Source organism: Schistocerca nitens, chromosome 10 (genome assembly GCF_023898315.1).
Source record: "Schistocerca nitens isolate TAMUIC-IGC-003100 chromosome 10, iqSchNite1.1, whole genome shotgun sequence".
Classification (NCBI taxonomy): Eukaryota; Metazoa; Arthropoda; class Insecta; order Orthoptera; family Acrididae; genus Schistocerca; species Schistocerca nitens.
Genome location: NC_064623.1, coordinates 150,243,461 through 150,266,613, shown reverse-complemented (window position 1 = coordinate 150,266,613; position 23,153 = coordinate 150,243,461).

The window sequence follows — 23,153 nt, the reverse complement described above, 5'->3', positions numbered from 1 at the left end:
TTTCTGAAGAAGAGAAATTTGTTAACATCGAGTATAGATTTAAGTGTCACGAAGTTGTGTCTGAAAGTATTTATATGGAGCGTAACCATGTTTGGAAGTGAAATGTGTACGATAAATAGTTTAGACATGAATAGAAGCTTACGAAATGTGGTGCTACAAAAGAATGCTGAAGATTAGACGGGTAGATCACATAAGTAATGAGGAGGTATTGAATAGAATTGGGGAGAAGAGAAATTTGTGTCACAACTCGACTAGAAGGAGGGATCGGTAGCTAGGACATGATCTGAGGGATCAAGGGATCACCAATTTAGTATTGGAGGGCAGCGTAGAGGGTAAAAATCGCAGAGGGAGACCAAGCAGATTCAGAAGGATGTAAGTTGAAGTAGGTACTGGGAGATGAAGAAGTTTGCACAGGATAGAGTGGCATGGAAAGCTGCATTAAACCAGTCTCAGGACTGAAGACCACAACAACAACAACATGTTTAACAATTACTGTAGACAGACAACAGGACGCGACTAAAATTAGACTGTGGAGATGCCTTTAATACAAACCCAGCCAAAACTGAAATATAAATGAAATTCTAAAACCTGGAGTTTGGCCATTGTTCTATTGGTTATATCATCATTTATTCTCGTCCCTTCATAAAACAATTACTGTCCCATTATCATCACAGTGGGTATGGAACCAGTTTAAAAAGCGCCGAAATTCAGTTCCACACAACCTGCACACAAAGACCGTGAATAACATGTCTTGTACACTGACTGTCTACATATCAGTATTACATTACAAGGCGGTATTGCAGTTGGTCATGTGACACTGTACACCATACCCAGTAAACTGTTGTAACTGAACAACGGAACTACTTGGCACACACAAAACATTCTTAAAATTTCACTGATATCATTTAGTTACAATTACTGCAGCTTTTATTATCCATTCGTACTGTACTAGCTTAGTAGAACAGGGTATGAATGTATAAGTTACGATGATTTTACTAGAAAATAATACAGCAAGCGTCAAAGACATCGGCAATGCGGGGTCGGCGAGAACACTGGGAACACACTGGCCAAAGATACGCCGCGGCTAAAACCTGTGATCGGACCACACTATTGCGAGAGGGGATAACTGGCTCATGCATATGATGGGTCACAGCAAATCGGGAGCAGAAGATATGTCACTCCTCGTAGCACTGACTACATATCTCATTTAAAAACTTATTCGAGCGAATTTCTACACTCTTAGCGATATGTCATTTATTTTGATGTCTGATGAGATGTACCGAAACATCTAGTAATAATGTTTCCACTGTCTTAGCGAATGGAGGCACAGAATGTCCACTACAGTTGTTAGATGCATTTTCGAAGGTGTGTCTGGAGATATTAGCAACTTCGTTTCTTCAGTTTGTAGCTGCAAACGCCGGTCATCGGTTCTTTAATGCGACGACCAGTGTCGGCAGAAAGTGTTGCTTCGTGTCCCGTTACAAAGAAAATGATTTTAAAGGGGAATTTTTTTGGTCATTCAATAGGGCGGTCCAAAATTAGCCTAGTTCGATAATCGTTTAGTCGGTAAGAGTTAAAAGGGAGATTAAAATAGGAAGAGTAGCCAACCCAGTAGCAGTAACGAGTTGCTCCCTCTTTTGAGACTCAGAATTCTGCACTTGATGAACATCCATACTCCGCAAGCCACCTGACGGTGTGTGGCGGAGGGTACGTCGAGTGCCTCTATCGGTTCTCCCTTCTATTGCAGTCTCGTATTGTTCGTGGAAAGAAGGACTGTCGGTATGCCTCTGTGCGGGCTCTAATCTCTCTGAATTTATCCTCATGGTCTCTTCGCGAGATATACGTAGGAGGGAGCAATATACTGCTTCACTCCTCGGTGAAGGTATGTTCTCGAAACTTCAACAAAAGCCCGTACCGAGCTACTGAGCGTCTCTCCTGTAGCGTCTTCCACTGCAGTTTATCTATCATCTCCGTAACGCTTTCGCAATTACTAAATGATCCTGTAACGAAGCGCGCTGCTCTCCGTTGAATCTTCTCTATCTCTTCTATCAACCCTATCTGGTACGGATCCCACGCTGCTGAGCAGTATTCAAGCAGTGGGCGAACAAGCGTACTGTAACCTATTTCCTTTGTTTTCGGATTGCATTTCCTTGGGATTCTTCCAACGAATCCCAGTCTGGCATCTGCTTTACCAACGATCAACTTTATATGATCATTCCATTTTAAATCACTCCTAATGCGTACTCCCAGATAATTTATGGAATTAACTGCTTCCAGTTGCTGACCTGCTATTTTGTAGCTAAATGATAAGGGATCTATCTTTCTATTTATTCGCAGCACATTACACTTGTCTACATTGAGACTCAATTGCCATTTCCTACACCATGCGTCAATTCACTCTAAGGAAACGACGTACTTTGAAAGAATTATACAAACGGAAACAAAATCGGTAGATGTAATGTACAGGCATATGCAAACAAATGATTAGAATTTGAGACTAATTGGGTAATTTATTCAAGAGAAAGAGCTTCACAAATTCAGCAAGTGAATGACGCAATCGTCCACTTCTAGTTATTCGTCTTCCCACTGGTTGTTCGACGTCCTCTCGAGGCATGACAAATACTGTCCAGTCTACATTGAGATCAACCAGGTGTGTACGGTTGACTGTTATTTAATGCTTGCCCCTATTTGCACTGAACGTGATGTTTTATTCCTCCTCCACGTTGGTCAGGTGGCCTGAATCTTACATAATGAAAGGCCGAAACTGGTCACATAAATAAATTACATTAAAAATACAGACGGCTGAAGATATTCTTAATTTTACACTGTAGACACAACTAGAGTCAATTGTCCTCCTAGTGTATATTGTAACGCACAAAACTGGTCATCAGCCTCTGGCTAGGAATGAGTCCCTACTACCATTTAATGCCCAGTTTTTATTTGGATCTCGGTATTAGGAACGAACACGTTTGGCGACACCGTCTCTGGCGGGCCGCTTGAATCTGCATGCGCTACATCCTCACTGGCTAAGTTTAATTAACTCAGAAAAGGCTCAACGAATCGAATTTCTTTCTTAGCATTCATTTCTCAACACATCCTACCCTCACTAGCTTTCCAAACTGTTTCTGACAACTCTGTATATCATTTTACATTGAAGTGACAAAGAATCTGGTACAGGCAGAACACGGTTCTGCGGTCGGCAATGCCTGTATAAGACAACAAGTGTCCAGCGCAGTTCTTAGATCGGTCACTGCTGCTACAGTGTGAGAGGCACCCACATGCCTTGCTCATACTGTGGCATCAAGCAGTCAGGCCTGCAAGATGAGTGGTCTGCCAAGCGAGTGGATTCATTCTTATTTATCGAGTAACATGAACTCTAGTACTCACACTTAACTTACAAGTTATCCTCCTATATGATTAATACGCAACGGAAACACGCATCTGACTATCAGTAATTTACAGAACTCTGACTGTACACTACGCACTGGCAATACCACATTTTCTTTTTGTCTTTTATTTAACGGCTTTTGTCAACACGTGGCCACCACACTGAATATGAATGGCGCACACATTATAAATTCGGGACATTATGACAACATACAATTCGAAGGAAAAGTCCACCAATCTTTTTCTTTTCACTATCTTATTTATTCCGATAAATTCTCTAACCTAAACACACAAATTCGATAACCTACAACAATAACACATGAGAAATTCCGCCCAGTGGGCATGGCTTTACATTGGTGAATCTCTATATTATGGTCTCGTAATTATTTAACGCTACAGTGCACTTTCTGGATAGGATGGTGGATCTTTTATTATTTCTCACACTTCGACTCTCACAATCATCATCACGAAACTATCCTCCAGACCGAGCGGTACCGAAGGAACAAGCATAACCCGCTAATCTTTTGAAACTACCTTGCTACTCTCCCATGCAAACCACACATACCCAAATTACATGACATACACCACACTACAATATGAAATACTACACAGGGAATAGTCACAACATTATCACTTTCAGCTTTCCCACTTCAATTAATATTTATCCCAGTTTCACACGACACTGCCCCACTTCGTAATTCTACTTTCCTACTATGAACTCTGGAGATATATGCACGTCTTCCTGTACAATGCAAGCCAAGTGGCGTTGCTGGATTGACGGCCGACTCACCTTGCTTCTCTCTCAGAGTTTGAATCTAGCGTCACACGGAATCATATCACGCAAAGTAATATTAGGAACGTATTCATCACACACGCGAGTCCTCAACTGATACCATGGACGAGTACTTCTCTTTATCTTTTGTCTCATACACAGTTTGAGACTCACACAGTACTCATCACGTGGAAGTACTCGTCTATAATTTCAAGTTCTGCACACGCCATTTCTTAAATATTTCAACTTATGGTACACACGCTATTTCTTAAATATTTCAACTTATTGTACACACGCTAGTAATTCAGCTTAACTTAAGCACACGGAAGTATTTCAACTTATTTCTACACGTGGTTTCATTGTGACCGTTGGCAACTTCCGAAGTTTACTACAATCCCATTAATATTACCTGCCTGACATTTAATTCTACCCACAAAAGGTCCTGAAATAGAGAAATTATTATTTCAAACTACTCTTAAATATTCCACATGCATACCATGTCTCCACTCTTTTGTCATTACGGAGCACAACTAAAAAAGGTCTTAACAGCACAAGATCCAGCGGCAGAGTGCTGAAACATGGCCGTTCTCCAGGTCCTCTCACACCTCTGTCGAAGTGGGGGAGCACCTTGCTACCGTATTGGTCAGCCACATTTCAGGCGCTCAAAGCTCAGGTAAATTTCATCTCTTTGGTCCCACCAAAGGTGGCCAAAGGATCGTCTCAAAGATGATCATACATTCACATTCACTATCTGCGGTTAGCAGACGACCATACATTCATTCATTTCACAGATCTCACCAAACTGGATGTAGGGATTTACTTTGTGGGAGTGCACATGTGATCAATTAAATAAATAAATTGTCATTCTTTCCCACACGGGTATCTGGTTTCACTGTATTAATTAAAATTGAGTTATTTTACACTAAAAATGTGTTGTTCTGACAAAAATAATGAAGTATGTTGTACCTATTTCCAATGTCGGGCAGTACTGTACCCTTTCAAGTGGTAGGTTATCAAGTTTTAATGAGTTTGAACGTGGTGATATACTCGGCGCATGAGCGATGGGACACGGCATCTCCGAGGTAGCGATGAAGTTGCGGTTTTCCCGTAAGACAATTTCACAGGAGTATCATGAATATCAGGAATTCGGTAAAACATCAAATGTCCCATATCGCTGCGCCGGATAAACATTCTGCAAGAACGGGACCAACGACGGCTGAAGAGAATCGTTCAACGGGACAGATGTGCAACCCTTCCGCAATTTGCTACAGATTTCAATGCTGGGCCCATCGATATGGGCTTTTGGAGCCGAAGGCCCATCCTTGTACCCTTGATGACTGCGTCACACAAAACTTTACGTCTCGCCTGGGCCTATGAACACCGACTTCGGACTGTTGATGGCTGGAAACATGTTGCCTGGTCGGATGAGTCTCGTTTCAAATTGTATCGAACGAATTGACATGTATGGGTATGGAGACAACCTCAAGAATCCATGGACCTGCATATCAGCAGGGGACTGTTGAAGCTGGTGGAGGCTCTGTTATGTTGTAGAAGTGTGTACAGTTGGAGTGATGTGGGATTCCTTATATGTCTAGATACAATTGTGACAGGTGACACGTGTCAGCATCCTGTGTTATCGCGTGCATTCTATTCATGGCCATTGTGCATTCCGACAGAGTTGGACAATTCCAGCTGGACCACGCGACACCTCACAGAACTGTTACAGAGTGACTGCAGGTATACTGAGTTTAAACACTTCCGCTAGCCACCAAACTCGTCAGATACGAAAATTATGGAGCATATCTGGGAAGCCTTGCAATGTGCTTTTCAGGAGAGATCTCCCCCTTGAATCTTGGGGATTTGAGGGCAGCCCTGCAGGATTGATTGTGTCAGTTCCCTCCAGCTCTACTTCAGACATTAGCCAAGTCCATGCCACGTCGTGTTGCGCCACTTTAGAGTGCTCTCAGGGGTCCTACACGATATTATGGAGATGTACCAGTTTCTTTGGCTCTTCAGTGTATAACTGTAGCACATACCTCTTAACGAATAGGTACTTCAGCATTTTAAATTTTTAAATTGGATGAAAAATTACATTAAATACTGAAAATGAAATTTTTCTTGCACATGGAAGTCCTCACATAGGTAATCTGAAACTGGGTGAGGATTCTGTGCTCAGGGATAGTCGCTTAATAATAATGATGTGTACATCAGAAACGGGAAAATAAAACTACACTCCTGGAAATGGAAAAAAGAACACATTGACACCGGTGTGTCTGACCCACCATACTTGCTCCGGACACTGCGAGAGGGCTGTACAAGCAATGATCACACGCACGGCACAGCGGACACACCAGGAACCGCGGTGTTGGCCGTCGAATGGCGCTAGCTGCGCAGCATTTGTGCACCGCCGCCGTCAGTGTCAGCCAGTTGGCCGTGGCATACGGAGCTCCATCGCAGTCTTTAACACTGGTAGCATGTCGCGACAGCGTGGACGTGAACCGTATGTGCAGTTGACGGACTTTGAGCGAGGGCGTATAGTGGGCATGCGGGAGGCCGGGTGGACGTACCGCCGAATTGCTCAACACGTGGGGCGTGAGGTCTCCACAGCACATCGATGTTGTCGCCAGTGGTCGGCGGAAGGTGCACGTGCCCGTCGACCTGGGACCGGACCGCAGCGACGCACGGATGCACGCCAAGACCGTAGGATCCTACGCAGTGCCGTAGGGGACCGCACCGCCACTTCCCAGCAAATTAGGGACACTGTTGCTCCTGGGGTATCGGCGAGGACCATTCGCAACCGTCTCCATGAAGCTGGGCTACGGTCCCGCACACCGTTAGGCCGTCTTCCGCTCACGCCCCAACATCGTGCAGCCCGCCTCCAGTGGTGTCGCGACAGGCGTGAATGGAGGGACGAATGGAGACGTGTCGTCTTCAGCGATGAGAGTCGCTTCTGCCTTGGTGCCAATGATGGTCGTATGCGTGTTTGGCGCCGTGCAGGTGAGCGCCACAATCAGGACTGCATACGACCGAGGCACACAGGGCCAACACCCGGCATCATGGTGTGGGGAGCGATCTCCTACACTGGCCGTACACCACTGGTGATCGTCGAGGGGACACTGAATAGTGCACGGTACATCCAAACCGTCATCGAACCCATCGTTCTACCATTCCTAGACCGGCAAGGGAACTTGCTGTTCAAACAGGACAATGCACGTCCGCATGTATCCCGTGCCACCCAACGTGCTCTAGAAGGTGTAAGTCAACTACCCTGGCCAGCAAGATCTCCGGATCTGTCCCCCATTGAGAATGTTTGGGACTGGATGAAGCGTCGTCTCACGCGGTCTGCACGTCCAGCACGAACGCTGGTCCAACTGAGGCGCCAGGTGGAAATGGCATGGCAAGCCGTTCCACAGGACTACATCCAGCATCTCTACGATCGTCTCCATGGGAGAATAGCAGCCTGCATTGCTGCGAAAGGTGGATATACACTGTACTAGTGCCGACATTGTGCATGCTCTGTTGCCTGTGTCTATGTGCCTGTGGTTCTGTCGGTGTGGTCATGTATCTGACCCCAGGAATGTGTCAATAAAGTTTCCCCTTCCTGGGACAATGAATTCACGGTGTTCTTATTTCAATTTCCAGGAGTGTATTTAAAGTTCTCTTTAATACACAAGTCTGTTCACCTAGATTTCACAGAAATACGCAATGCTTACTGGTTTCACAGAAATTAAATCGCGATGTTCAGGTCATTAACAGTTGAATTTTTGCCGATCTCCCTTTGACTAAAAGTAACTACCTCTTTCGAATTAATGTGAACAATCAACGAAATAGTAGGCCCTGTTGTTCGGCTGAGTCTCTGGACAGTGCTGCCCTCTCTGGAGATATTTGTACGTGAGGGACAGTGCTCAGTGCGCCCCTCGGAGAGCCGCGGCGAGGGAGAGTTTTGGCAGTGGTGAATAGCTGTCCTTAGATCGTGGCCGCGCGTGCCATGTAAGTGGCAAAGGCGTACATTTTGGTTGTTAACTTACCTATGAACAATAAGTGATTCGTTACAATCTGAATGGATTCGAATCATTATACAATCCTCTTCAATTCATGGTCCTCCGGTATATTTACGTTGTCGTCTGCGGACGCCAACACGTGTCAAACTTTCTTTTGTACAAATGATCTCAAAATGGCGATTTAATTTTGCTGAAACTAATAATCACTGTGTATTGTTGTGAGATCTGGACGAATAAACTTCTGTAATATGCAGAACAAACATGTTTAGATTCTGAATTTGGTCTCAATGTAGCTGACAATGTTAGCTAAACATCATAATAATGTGGCAAGTAATGCAACCTCGCCTTGCTGAGGTCCTCACTGCGTTACCGAGGATGTAGTGAGCGAGTGGAAAGAGAGACTGCCTTGGCGGGCGGGAGAGGGGGGGGGGAGGGGTGAAGGCAGCGTAGTGTGAGCAGGGAAATTACCCGCCCACTACAGCTGGAGCTGGCTACAACTGCACCTACAGCCGGAGCAGTTAGTCCACAATATATCGGCTGATAGCGCGGGCCCGCTAAGGGGATTATCGGGTAGGCCGGTCTCTGCCAGCCGCTGCCGGTGCCACGCTGGTCTGGTGTAAGAGGGGGTGGGTGGGGGAGAAAAGAGGTGGGGAGAAGCGATTCTGAATATCGATTGGGCGCTCTGTCGATAAGTAATGGGAGCCGCGCTGCCTTTAAAAGCCCGAGCCGGGCCTCATCTGGGAGAGAGGGATGCGGGGCGCAGCTGCGCGGCTGCAGCTGCAGCTGCTGTCCGGAGGGGCGGGAGGGAGTGGCGGCCCGCCCTGGGACGGCCTGCGTGCTGTCTCTCATAACCTCGTTACGCGCGGCTGGGTTGAGCTAATAGCGGCACCCACCCACCCACAGGACAGCGGCGCGCGTCACCGACTTCTCCGTGTCCCGATGTTACTCGCCCGCCATTGGAAGTCTACGCCAATGCAAACCACAGTGAGGTGTATGGCAGAGGAAACGTCTCATTGTACCTGTTATCACGGTTTCGTCCTGTTCCTTTCATGTATGGAGCGTAGGGAAGAATGTTGTTGTGGTCTTCAGTCCTCAGACTGGTTTGATGCAGCTCCCCATGCTACTCCATCCTGTGCAATCTGCTTCATCTCCCAGTAACTACTGCAACCTACATCTTTCTGATTCTGCGCAGTGTATTCATCTCTTGGTCTCCCTCTACGATTTTTACCCTCCACGCTCCCCTCCAATACTAAATTGGTGATTCCTTGATGCCTCAAATCATGTCCTACCAACCGATCCCTTCTTCTAGTCAAGTTGTGCCACAAGCTTCTCTTCTCCCCAATCCTATTCAATACCTCATCATTAGTTATGTGATCTACGTACCTAATCTTCAGCAATCTTCTGTAGCACAACATTTCAAAAGCTTCTATTTATCGTCCAGGTTTCACTTCCATACATGGCTAAACTCAATATAAATACTTTCAGAAACTACTTCGTGACACTTAAATCTATACTCGATGTTAACAAATATCCCTTCTTCAGAAACGCTTTCCTTGCCATTGCCAGTCTACATTTCATATCCTCTCTATTTCGACCATCATCAGTTATTTTGTTCCCCAAATAGCAAAACTCCTTTACTACTTTAAGTGTCTCATTTCCTAATCTAATTCCCACAGCATCACCCGACTTAATTCGACTACATTACATTATCCTCGATTTGCTTTTGTTGATGTTCATCTTATATCCTCCTTTCGAGATACTATCCATTCAACTGCTCTTCCAAGTCCTTAGTGTCTCTGACAGAATTACAATGTCATCGGCGAACATCAAAGTTTTTATTTCTTCTCCATGGATTTTAATACCTACTCCGAATTTTTCTTTTGTTTCCTTCACTGCTCGCTCAATATAGAGATTGAATAACATCGGGGAGAGGCTACAACCCTGTCTCACTCCCTTCCCAACCACTGCTTATAACTGCCATCTGGTTTCTGTACAAATTGTAAATAGCCTTTCTCTCTCTGTATTTTACCCCTGCTGCCTTGAGAATATGAAATAGAATATTCCAGTCCACATTGTCAAAAGCTTTCTTTAAGTCTACAAATGCTAGAAACGTAGGTTTGCCTTTCCTTAATCTCTCTTCTAAGATAAGTCGTAGGGTCAGTATTGCCTCACGTGTTCCAACATTTCTACGGAATCCAAACTGATCTTTTATATATCTTTAACATATTGCAGCGTGTCAGCAACTGTGAAATGTACAGCAAATAAACAATTTTTTCAACCTTCAGTTGCAAGGTAATTTTACTCGTTTACCTAGGTTTCGATTCCAGTAATGGAATCTTCTTCAGAACAAAAAAAAAAAAAAACCTAGGTAAACGAGTAAAATTACCTTGCAACTGAAGGCTGAAAAAATTGTTTATTTGCTGCAAACTGATCTTCCCCGAGGTCCGCTTCTACCAGTTTTTCCATTCGTCTGTAAAGAATTCGCGTTAGTATTTTGCAGCTGTGACTTATTAAACTGATAGTTCGGTAACTTTCACATCTGTCAACACCTGCTTTCTTTGGGATTGGAATTATTATATTCTTCTTGAAGTCTGAGGGTATTTCGCCTGTCTCATACATCTTGCTCACCAGATGGTAGAGTTTTGTCAGGACTGGCTCTCCCAAGGCCATCAGTAGTTCTAATGGAATGTTGTCTACTCCTGGGGCCTTGTTTCGACGCAGGTCTTTCAGTGCTCTGTCAAACTGTTCACGCAGTATCTTATCTCCCATTTCGTTTTCATCTACATCCTCTTCCGTTTCCATAATATTGTCCTCAAGTACATCGCCCTTGTATAGACCCTCTATATACTCCTTCCACCTTTCTGCTTTCCCTTCTTTGCTTAGAACTGGGTTTCCATCTGAGCTCTTGATGTTCATACAAGTGGTTCTCTTATCTCCAAAGGTCTCTTTAATTTTTCTGTAGGCAGTATCTATCTTACCCCTAGTGAGATAAGCCTCTACATCCTTACATTTGTCCTCTAGCCATCCCTGCTTAACCATTTTGCATTTCCTGTCGATCTCATTTTTGAGACGTTTGTATTCCTTTTTGCCTGCTTCATTTACTGCATTTTTATATTTTATCCTTTCATCAATTAAGTTCAATATTTCTTCTGTTACCCAAGGATTTCTAGTAGCCCTCGTCTTTTTACCTACTTTGCTGCCTTCACTATTTCATCCCTCAAAGCTACCCAAGAATGATTGTTTGAATACCTCCGTAGGTGCAGTAATTATTCTAATCTTATCCTCACGATCACTATGTGGGCGATATGCAGGAGACTGCAGTATATTCCTACAGTCAGAATTTAAAACCGGTTCTTGAAATATTGTTAATAGATCTCCTCGGGATGGTTTTTTGTCTATCTTCAAGAGTCTTCCATTTGAGTTCCTTCAGTATCTCTGTGGCACTCCCACACACACTGAACAAACCTGTGACCATTCGTGCTGCCCTTCTCTGCATATGTCCAATATGCCCTGTTAGTCGTATTTTATATGGGTCCTACACACTTGACTAATATTCTAGGACGTGTCAAACGACTGATTTGCAAGCAATCTGCTGTATACACTGATTGCACATCCCCAGTATTCTAGCAATGCTGCACACTCACAGGATGAGTAACTGTAGGAGGATACAAGATGACTTGGACCGGATTTGTGATTGGTGTAAAGAATGGCAGCTAACTCTGAATATAGATAAATGTAAATTAATGTAGATGAATAGGAAAAAGAATCCCGTAATGTTTGAATATTCCATTAGTAGTGTAGCGCTTGACACAGTCACGTCGCTGAAATATTTGGGCGTAACATTGCAGAGCGATATGAAGTGGGACAAGCATGTAATGGCAGTTGTGGGGAAGGCGGATAGTCGTCTTCGGTTCATTGGTAGAATTTTGGGAAGGTGTGGTTCATCTGTAAAGGAGACCGCTTATAAAACACTAATACGACCTATTCTTGAGTACTGCTCGAGCGTTGGGATCCCTATCAGGGAGGACATAGAAGCAATTCAGAGGCGGGCTGCTAGATTTGTTACTGGTAGGTTTGAGCATCACGCGAGTGTTACGGAAATGCTTCAGGAACCCGGGTGGGAGCCTCTGGAGGAAAGGAGGCTTTCTTTTCGTGAATCGCTACTGAGGAAATTTAGAGAACCAGCATTTGAGGCTGACTGCAGTACAATTTTGCTGCCGCCAACTTACATTTCCCGAAAAGACCACAAAGATAAGAGAGATTAGGGCTCGTACAGAGAGAGGCATATAGGCAGTCATTTTTCCCTCGTTCTGCTTGGGAGTGGAACAGGGAGAGAAGATGCTAGTTGTGGTACGAGGTACCCTCTGCCACGCACCGTATGGTGGATTGCGGAGTATGTATGTAGATGTAGATGCGGATACACCGATTGCGGTTCTTCCTTTTTTTGGCGCGTAGTAGGAAGTGTCCTGCGTAGACGAGGTATAAGACCGATTTTTCGTCCTAAGAAATTTAAGGAGATGATGCGCCTTTTTAAGGACAATCTCGGCCTCAGCGTCCCTGGAGTTTATAATGTACCCTGTGAGTGTGGAAGCAATTATATAGGTCAGACGATTCGTACCGTTTCCGACCGCTGTGCAGAACACCAATGCCATATTGAAAATAGAGAACTGGAGAAATCGGCAATTGCGGAGCACAGCCTCTCGAACATAAAATATTGCTCGAGGAAACAAAAATTCTGTCCCATGCCTCCACGTACTGGGATTCTGTTATTAAGGAGGCTGTTGAAATAAGAATGAGCCGAGAGAACTTTAACCGCGATAGCGGATACCATCTGAGCTGTGTATGGAAACGAGCGCTTGATGCAGAGAAGCAGCAGAGACGTTCCTTCCAAGGTTTACGTTCCAACGGAAGCGGTGGCGCCACCGGCGCACACAGTGACACCGTCTGAGACAACAGCACGTAATCGCCGACCAATCACAAGCCGACTAATCACAAGCCGTCCACGGGCTATAAAAAAGGCTACCACAGCAGCAGTGAAGACAGTCAGTTGCTCCTGACGATGACGACGGAGGTAATCGCCGAAAGGTCGAGATTTTATCCAGAACTGACGTGGCAAGAATACCGAGAACGTTTTACATATAAGTGCTGTCACGAAAAACTTCGTTCCCATTCTAGCAATAAACCAAAGTCTACCACCTGCTTTACCCCCGACTGAACCAAAAGTGATCACTCCATTTAATATCCCTACAAAGTGTTGTACCCCGGTATTTGTATGAGCTGGCCGATTCCAGCAGTTACCCACTACTAGTCATACGATATTACGCTTTCTCATTTTAGGAAGTGCAAAATTTTTCATTTCTGAACATTTAGAGCAAGTTGCTTTAATGAAAAAGAATATTTATTATGTAAAATGAATGGATGAAAATGGGGAAGAAATGGCTTTAAATGTTTTTGTTATTTACTCTTTCAGTACGAACTTTGTTGTAGAACCCTTTTTTAAGTGTGGTAACAAAAAATCATTTAGACAGAATTAAGCACATTTAAAATTACGTGAACTTTAGCAACCCTCTCATGCTGATAAATTCAAACTAACTAATTAATAATATTTATTACTTTGAAAATTATTGAAATTAAATTTTTTGCGTATTTCGGTCTTGGCACACATTTTCTAAATGCAGTGGGTTTTCAAATATTTACTGAATTCTTTCCCGGCGTTAGCTATGGAACACAAGACTGTCTCTGTTAGAATAAAATGGTTAAATATTGCCAAGCCGACCTGAACGTTTAATTATCGTTGACAAAACACACTTCACTATATGTTTAAGTTATTTGCTTTAGAAATTGAAAGAACCAATAGATTAACAACTTCAACGTTACTTATCCGCCTCTGAATGCAGAAATGTAAAACCAGTAATAAATTCAGTCAGCCTCAGGATCGCTGTAAAAGAAAAATATTTCGTAATTCACTGCTAATTTTACCTGCTCCCGATTTACGGGTTTGGTTAATTTTATAGCGGAACAATTTTTTAAATGTGCCGCCGCTGCAAATCGTTCGGCCGCGGCACAGCCCAGCAACACCAACGATAATCGCTAAAAGTGCTGAAAATTCTTTAAAGAAATATTATAGATGACATGGGCAAGCTAATTTACATTAGCAATACACAATTTTGATAAATTATAATGTATTTAGACCATAACAATAATTAAAATTACACACCTTTATAATTTCTCCTCTAATGGCGGCTAAAGACAGATACAGACAAAAGAAGTCTACTCATGCATATAATGCTAGGTCACAGGTTCCTCTCTCTCTCTCAGCTCTCGAGGAAGACGACAAAGAATGCACATTATGTAGTGCTATTTATACTATTGCTGATTATTAATATCTCTTTGTAATCTTACAACATTATTTTCCTCTGTGGCTATATTTTACATTTTTTCATCGCAGATATTAACATATTTCGTAATTACATTATGAGTATAGAAATATTACAATCATAAATACATCGAGAATATTATTACAGAAAATATTACAATAATAACCAACGTCCTTTATACAATATTAAATAATATCTTTTGTTAAACAATTACAGTACATACGAACTGCTTCATATCGGCGTACATAGTACAATTAAACGTAATTTCAGTTTATTAACAGTGTGTGTGCTGCCAGGGAACGTTACATTGCCGATCTCTGCATCACTTTGAAATCCTATAAAGATCTGACTGAATATTTATGCAGTTTATTTCAGTTAGTATTTCATTATAGATAACTGCAACATCTTCAAAAAACCTGACGTCATTATTAGTATTGTCTGCAAGGTCAGTAATATACAACATGAACTGGAAGTATTCGAAACACTTCCCTGGAGTACACCCGAAGTTACTTCTACATCTGACGATAACTCTGCAGCCTACATGACATGGTTTGACCTCCCTACCAGAAAGTCATCAATCCAATCACAAATGAAATGAAATGATCGTATGGCATTTATTGGCCAGGATATCCCCTTCGGGGTTCGGCTGCCGTATTGCAAGTCTTTTTAGTTGACGCCACTTCGGCGACTGGGGTGTCAATGATGATGAAATGATGATGGACACACAACACCCAGTCTGCTGACGGGAATCGAATCAAATCACCAATTTCACTTGACAGCATATAAGATCGAACCCTTGATAATAAGCGTAGATGTGGTACTGATTCGAATGCCTTTCGGAAATCAAGAAATACTGCATTTGCCTTACTGCCTTGATCCAAAGCTTTCAGTATGTCATGTGGTAAAAATCGAAGTTGGCTCTTACATGATCGATGTTTCCGGAATCCATGCTGGTAGACATTGAGGAAGTCAGAGTGCTTTGAAGTCTTATGGGGCGGCGCAGGAGCGTTCTCAGACATGATGTAGTATTATTGGATTTCAGATACTTTGAAAATTGGATATCTGTCATAAAAGAAAGGAACAGCTATCGGCCTGTAGTTCGTAAAGATATTAAGTATCTCAGGGCATGTGTAAAGAGACGAAATACTTTATAACGTGCGCCTACACCGAGACGTGCGTCCAGCGTTAAAATATTTCTGATAAACACTATGACCCACTGGGCGCAGATATTTTAATCATTGCTACAGCGCTCGATAGCAATAAGCTGCGAAACATTTTAAAGAACATTCTATCATTTGTTAAGAAATGTTCTAGAGACTTCATTACCTTTTTACGTCTGGTCGCCGACTTGTTAAGACGTGTTGTATAGCACCGCTATAAGTCATATTTTATTTAGTGTCAAAAACCATGTAAATCACCAAGCAAAACGCTGCGGTAAACCATGTGACACTAAAAAGTACTTACGCGCACGCCAGAACATTTACTTTTTAAAATCTCGGACAGACAAAAGCAGCGATTGTTGGACTGCTCCATGTACGAGAGAAACATAGAAATATAAGTTTTATATTCATTGTATATTTGTTAATGTCTATTAGTTTAACGCCTTTGTTCTTTGAGAATATATTGATGCTTCACTTTACAGAAAATCTCTGCTTATTCTTTTCTTTAAAGTCACCATTGTTTTTCAGTGAATGTAAGCTTTGTTCCAGGTTCGCTCTTCAACGCGGTATCTCGATTGTATTCGGGAGGACATTAATGTTCAAAACTGGTTCAAATGGCTCTGAGCACTATGGGACTTAACTTCTGAGGTCATCAGTCCCCTAGGACCTAGAACTACTTAAACCTAACTAACCTAAGGACATCACACACATCCATGTTCGCGGCAGGATTCGAACCTGCGACCGTAGCGGTCGCGGAGTTCCAGACTGTGACGTTAATGTGTTCAGTTTCAATCTGATAACTTTTTACAAAATTTCACTGTTTTGCATTCATTTCCATTTTTTAAATATTCAAGTAGGTCCCTTAGCTATTTTCATCGAAGATTCTGACTGCGTGAAGGCAATCCGGGTCAAAGGTTAGTCACGAAACCACCTTCGCGTAATCAAACCTTACGTATACCGAACACAATCGAGAACCGACGTATCTCCCTTTCCAGGTCGTACCAAAAACGGCAAAGCAGAACTGCCGTGAGTACGCAATCTAGTGTTATAGGTTACATTCTTTATCTTGTCGGCAAACATTGCCAGACATTACCATCTTTACTGTTATATTTGATTAAATCCAGAACACTAGAATGACCGATGTAAGGACTGCATTGTGCGAAGCATGAACATCTGGGAAGACAGATATAAAACATCTGGATTGAATGAATAAGGGACGAAGAAACAGATGTTTGAAAGGTACACATGTCGTGCAGTAGGGCGATCTGCAGGGTTGAAAATGGAGCACAAACTTCGTATGCCGCAGTGTAGAAAGTTCTATTGTTCCGTTTCAACAGTCTTACGCTAATCTTATGGTCCTTCTTATAAAAGTGCTATGTTACATTATAGCACACAATAGGCACTCCACATAGTTGCATATCTTGATACAAAACACACCGCTGATAACATTCTCGTATCATCCATGCACGTCAACGTCGAACATTACATTTTCAAGCTTGCCGTATAGTACCATGTTACTTGCGGAGGGGTGGCAGATGCACTACAAAGTTACGTTGGATGGTATAACTGGTAAAACCAGTCGCCTTGTAACTATAGATGTTTTTGTAGTGCAATCGCAGCGTATGAGGTGTGTACTTCATTTCCAAATTGAGATATTTTAGAGGTAACTACCTGTTCAAAAGTATTCTAATAGTTTCTAATGGACACTTTGGTACGTGTTTTGAGTTCGAACGTTATGAGTTACCTCGAAGAGAACGATCTATTGACACACAGTCAACATGGGTTTAGAAAACATCGTTCTTGTGAAACACAGCTAGCTGTTTACACACACGAAGTGTTGAGTGCTTTTTCTGACACCGTACCTCAAGCAACTTGTAATCATGTTTCGTGCTTATAGAATATCGTCTCAGTTATGTGACTGGATTCGTGATTTCCTGTCAGAGAGGTCACAGTTAGTACTAATTGACAGAAAGCCGTCGAGTAAAGCAGAACTGATTTCTGACGTTCGCCAGGGTAGTATTATAGGCACTCTGCTGTTAATTATCGATATAACCGACTTAGGAGACAATCCGAGCAGCCGCCTTAAATTGTTTTCAGCTGAGGCTGTCGTTTATCATCAAGTAAAGCCATCAGAAGATCAAAACAAATTGCTAAACGATTTAGAAAAGATATCTGTATGGTGCGAAAATTGGCAGTTGTCCCTAAATAACGAAAAGTGTGGGGTCAACCACATGACTGCTGAAAGAAATCTTTTAAATTTCGGTTACACGATAAACCAATCAAATCTAAAGGCCGTAAATTCAACTGAATATCTGAGAATTACAATTACGAACAATTTACATTGGAAAGAACACCTAGAAAATGTTGTGGGGGAGGCGAAAAAAGACTGCGAACTATTGGCAGGACACTTAGAAAATGTAACAGATCTATTACGGAGACTGCATACACTACTCTTGTCCGTCCTCTTTTAGAATACTGCTGCGCAATGTGGGATCATTATCAGATAGGATTAACGGAATACATCAAGAAAATTCAAAGAAGAGCGGCACGTTTTGTATTATCGAGAAATAGGAGAGAGAGTGTCACTGACACGATTCAGGATTTGGGGTGGACACTAAAACGAAGGCGTTTCTCGTTGCGGCGGAATCTTCTCACAAAGTTTCAGTCATCAACTTTCTCCTCCGAATGGGAAATTTTATTGACGCCCACGTACATGGGGAGAAACGATCATCATGATGAAGTAAGGGAAATCAGACTCGCATAGAAGTATATAGGTGCTCGTTTTCCAGCGCGCTGTTCGAAATTGGAACAATAGAGAATCATTGTGAAGAAGGTTCGGTAAGCCCTCTCCAAGCATTTAAGTGTGATTTACAGAGTATCTATGTAGTTGTAGATGTAGATGCATTTGGTATATCTCCACCCTTAGGCTTTTAGACTCTTAGAATGTTGCGATTGGGAGGGGGGGGGGGGGGGCAAGACACATACAGGTAGGTATTTGAACATCTTCCTTAAAAGGTGAAATCAAAGAAGTCAGTGACGTCGGATGCTGTGGCGTTGGGCGACGTCGACGTTGTAATTTATCCCTAAGATAAAAACGTCTCGCGATTATGGAGATGGGACACCGGCTGGTCGATGGATTGTAAAAATAATATTTCAACAGCCTTTAATGTTATAGCCTCTTATTTACGCTACGAGTTTCGATTCCTTCAGGTCCCTTAGCGTGAACGCCAATCGTCGGCCAACAGATGCAACATATAGACGCAAAAGACAGAGAAAACATAAAAAGCATGTGAAGAACACTGCACAAGAAATTATATGTCCTTTGACAGAAGGCACTGTACATGAAGGGTGGCCCAGTTGAGAGACAAAGACATCCAGGTGGAGACGCGAACGTAGTAGAAAACACTGATGAAAATACTGAACACAAATGGAGTGACACTGACGCACGAAAAAAACTGGCGACGATCATCGGCGAAGCACTCACACTGACGACGGGAGGGGGGGGGGCTGCCTCAAGGTCAAAGAGAGAGGTAGGAGGGCGGGAAGGAGGGGGTGGATTCAGTGGGAGATAAAGAAGTGAGGGTATAGGGACGAGAGAGAGGGGGGTTTGGAAGCCCAGGGAGAGGGGTGGAAGCGGGAGACGTGGGAGAGAGGAGGGGGAAAAGGAAGGTGAGGAGGGAGCCCTGGGGGATTAGGAAGGGAGAGTGCTGGTAGAAGAGGTAGATGGACAGGACAAGGACATCATCAGGTTGGGGGAGTTGGCGGAAGCCACCTCGGGAAAGGGTACGGAGGGTGTGAAGATGGAGAGCAGGTGGGATGCAAAAATTCAGGTGCAGCAATGGGTTGGGATGGGTGAGGATAGGAGAGACAAGCAGGTGTGGGGGATCGAGCTTGAAGGAGGTGTAAGGAATCCATATCCATTCGAGGAAAAGGAGAAGGTGTGGGAAGGGAATCAAGTCATATAGGATTCGCGTAGGGGATGGGAGATGGATGTGATAGGTGAGGCGGAGCGCGTGGCGTTCTAGGATTTGGAGGGACTTATGATAGGTGGGAGGGGCGGAGATCCAGGTGGGATGGGTGTAGCAGAGGATAGAGCAGATGAGGGATTTACAAGTGTGGAGGATGGTGGAGGGGTCCAGACCCCATGTTCGGCCAGAAAGGAGTCTGAGGAGGCAGATTCGGGAAAGTGCCTTGGCTTGGATCGTATGGAGATTGGGGGGTCCAGGAAAGACGACGGTCAAGGGTTACACCAAGGTACTTGAGGGTGGGGGTGAGGTGAATAGGACTGCCATTGATGGTGACACAAAAATCAAGGAGGCAGAAGGTAGAGGTGGTTTTGCCTACATTGATTGCCTGGGTTTTGGAAGAATTGACCTTCAGCAGCCACTGGTTACACCAAGTGGTGAACTGGTGAAGATGGGATTGGAGAAGGTGCTGGGAGCGTTCCAGGGTGGACAGGTCAATATTTGTGCCTGTTTTCTGCACAGAACTACACGAGCTCTTCAGACATGTAAGAACAACTTGACTCCAGACGTGTAACAGCTTCACAGATATGTCAACACGTGGTGTCTGCTCTTTTTGATATGTCCGAAAGAATAGACACCCTGCTTCCATATATCTGATTCGCCTCGATGGGCAATGAATCCACCACTTTCAGTGCGGATGCGAAGTCACGTCCGCCATCCTGCAGGAATCTCAAAGGAGCGAGCAGAGGACACTGTCAGGGATTTGGGATAGGTGGCGCTAGATTGGAGTGTGGGTCGGTCGAGAGGCGCGCTATTCCGGTAAGCACAGTGTCTGGGTGGCACTGCGGTTGACGCAACTGCCTCGTAGGCAGGAGTTCCCAGGTTCAAATCCTGGCGGAGCACACATTTTTACTCGTCGCTGTGGGTGGCGCATAAAGTCACGATACAGCTGACAGCAAAAGTTCCTGCCCTTTCCTTTACTTTTTCCCTCTCCACATTCAATTTACATAACGTCACAGTTATTGTACATATGTACAAAGAGTGCACACTGCTCGCGAAGGTTCCACAGAAACCAGGTGCAAATATTGTTTCCCTGTTATATAGATTTACAACCGGATATTTTTTTTATTTTGTGTTTCACTCTGCTGAGGAGTCGAAATTGGTAGCCTAAACAAAAAGCTATAAAACATAATGGCTGTTGCCCGCATCTCGTGGTCGTGCGGTAGCGTTCTCGCTTCCCACGCCCAGGTTCCCGGGTTCGATTCCCGGCAGGGTCAGGGATTTTCTCTGCCTCGTGATGGCTGGGTGTTGTGTGCTGTCATTAGGTTAATTAGGTTTAAGTAGTTCTAAGTTCTGGGGGACTGATGACCATAGATGTTAAGTCCCATAGTGCTCAGAGCCATTTGAATAATGGCTGTTGGAATATTAAAACTCTATCCGAATGTATTGCATTGTTTTCAGGTTGCGACTCTGGGCAGGCCAATCCATTTCAGCAATGTTAGTGTCCACAACAGACCATTCCCTGGCGGATGTTGCTTCAGTAGAGGTTGCATCGTCATGCCGATAGAACGATCACCGACTCCGAAATGTTGCTGTTTCTATGCAGTACACAGTACCACAAAAAATGTTCATGTCTTTTGGCATTTAAAGTTCTATTAAGCACATTAGAGAGGTAACACGTGGGATGTGAAATTTACAATTCTCAAACCAGTCACAAAGTGCAATCACAAGAAAACGCAAACACAAGCTTGTAGTTCACACAGATTTATTACACATATCCGCAAAAACAGTTTTACAAAATGTTTTGCAAAACCGGCCTTCCAGTGCCAACCAATGACAAATATTTACAAGAACATATGGAATGAAAAAAGTTAAGCAAAGCTCATTTCTTTTAACTAAATAACAAATAGCCCCAGATAAATATAGACGACAAGCTTAATTGCCCTCATATTTAACAGAAATTTACCAGAATTAAATCCCCATTGGTAAAACAAGCAACAGTACAGAATATTAAATAGCAAATTTTAAGTAAAAGAGCAAATTCCCCGACAGAAACCTTAGACCAATAAAAAGATCATAGAACAATGGAATTCCACCAACGAGATAGTGACTTATTCCACTAAACTCATTCGTGAAATCCCTGTCAGGTGTGACCAAGTTATTTACGCAGAAAACGCAGTTATCTTAATAGTGTAAGCTCCACGCATCAGCGGGCACACCCCAACGGATGACCCAACCTAATACAACAATGACCAAACTAGTAGGAACAAGAGACGCACCTTGGCTCAGCCCCAACACATTAACGAGAGGAATCTCCGAATAATTACAAGAGAGAATACACAACTCACAACTTCTGTCAACTACTCGGGTGAGCAGCGATAGGATACAGCCGAGTAGCTCCGAGCGTCACCAAAACGTAGCTGGCCGAGCTAATGGCGTCCGAACATACCGGTCTTATTTCAGAGTTATGCCCTCCCTTTAAATTTAATACCCTTATTTAACGTTCTCTGGCAGCACACATCCAAAGTGAAAGTTAAAAGAACATTTCGATGTATAATGCTCACTGTAGCAAATAATTTATATGAATTTCCGCTAACTGAATTTCAAAAGGAGGCTTAATTTTGTGAGGAAAAAGATAATTATGAATTTTGCTGTTATAAATGATTATTCAAAGAGTGTGAAATACTATCTGTGGCGGAGGATGTGAAAACCGCCACATAAGAAACGATATGTAATTAAAAATGACAGACACTTTACAATAATTCGTTAAGATATAAATAGGCAATATATTGCTCGTAGAATCGACTGTCTTCTGCACTGACTGAATGGGAGAAGAACCCGTGACGTTTCATTAGGCTCTTAGGTAGTCTTCATTTGTCATAACTCGATGATCGACGCCATTTGTAGCTGGGATTGTGAAAGGTGTGTAAAGATTTTAATTGTTCCTGTTAAAATATATTTATCTAGTAAAATCTGTTTGTCACAATTATTGCAAAGTTCGCACCGGACATTGGCCCATTTTATTTAAGAAATTTCAGCATTTTATTGGATATTGCTGGCGGTGCGGAGCTGCACCGCGAGCGAGCAGTCTGCAGCAGCGGCAGATTTAAATATACGATCTCAATAACGACCACATCCTAAAATGTGTACAGGTAGAGGTGAAGGAAAATAGTAAAGTGTTTCTCTTCACAGCATTCCAGAAGCAGAATAAAAAGAGATAGTAGATTTTATCTTGTGCATTCACAGGTGGATACAAGCTGCAGCTTTTGTAAATTTTCATTCAAAAACGTGATAAATTCTGAACATATCATAAAGTGTATTTAAAAGTGGATAATTGTCATGAGAGCTTAGCAATATAAAAAAGAAAACATTTTCATATAGTAAAGACAGTCTTATGCTTGAAAGCTAGTCGGGGCATATCCAGTTAAACAAAAATCCACTGCAACGTGAAAATGTTTGCTAAGTTCGATGAACAGTAATATTTTCAATCT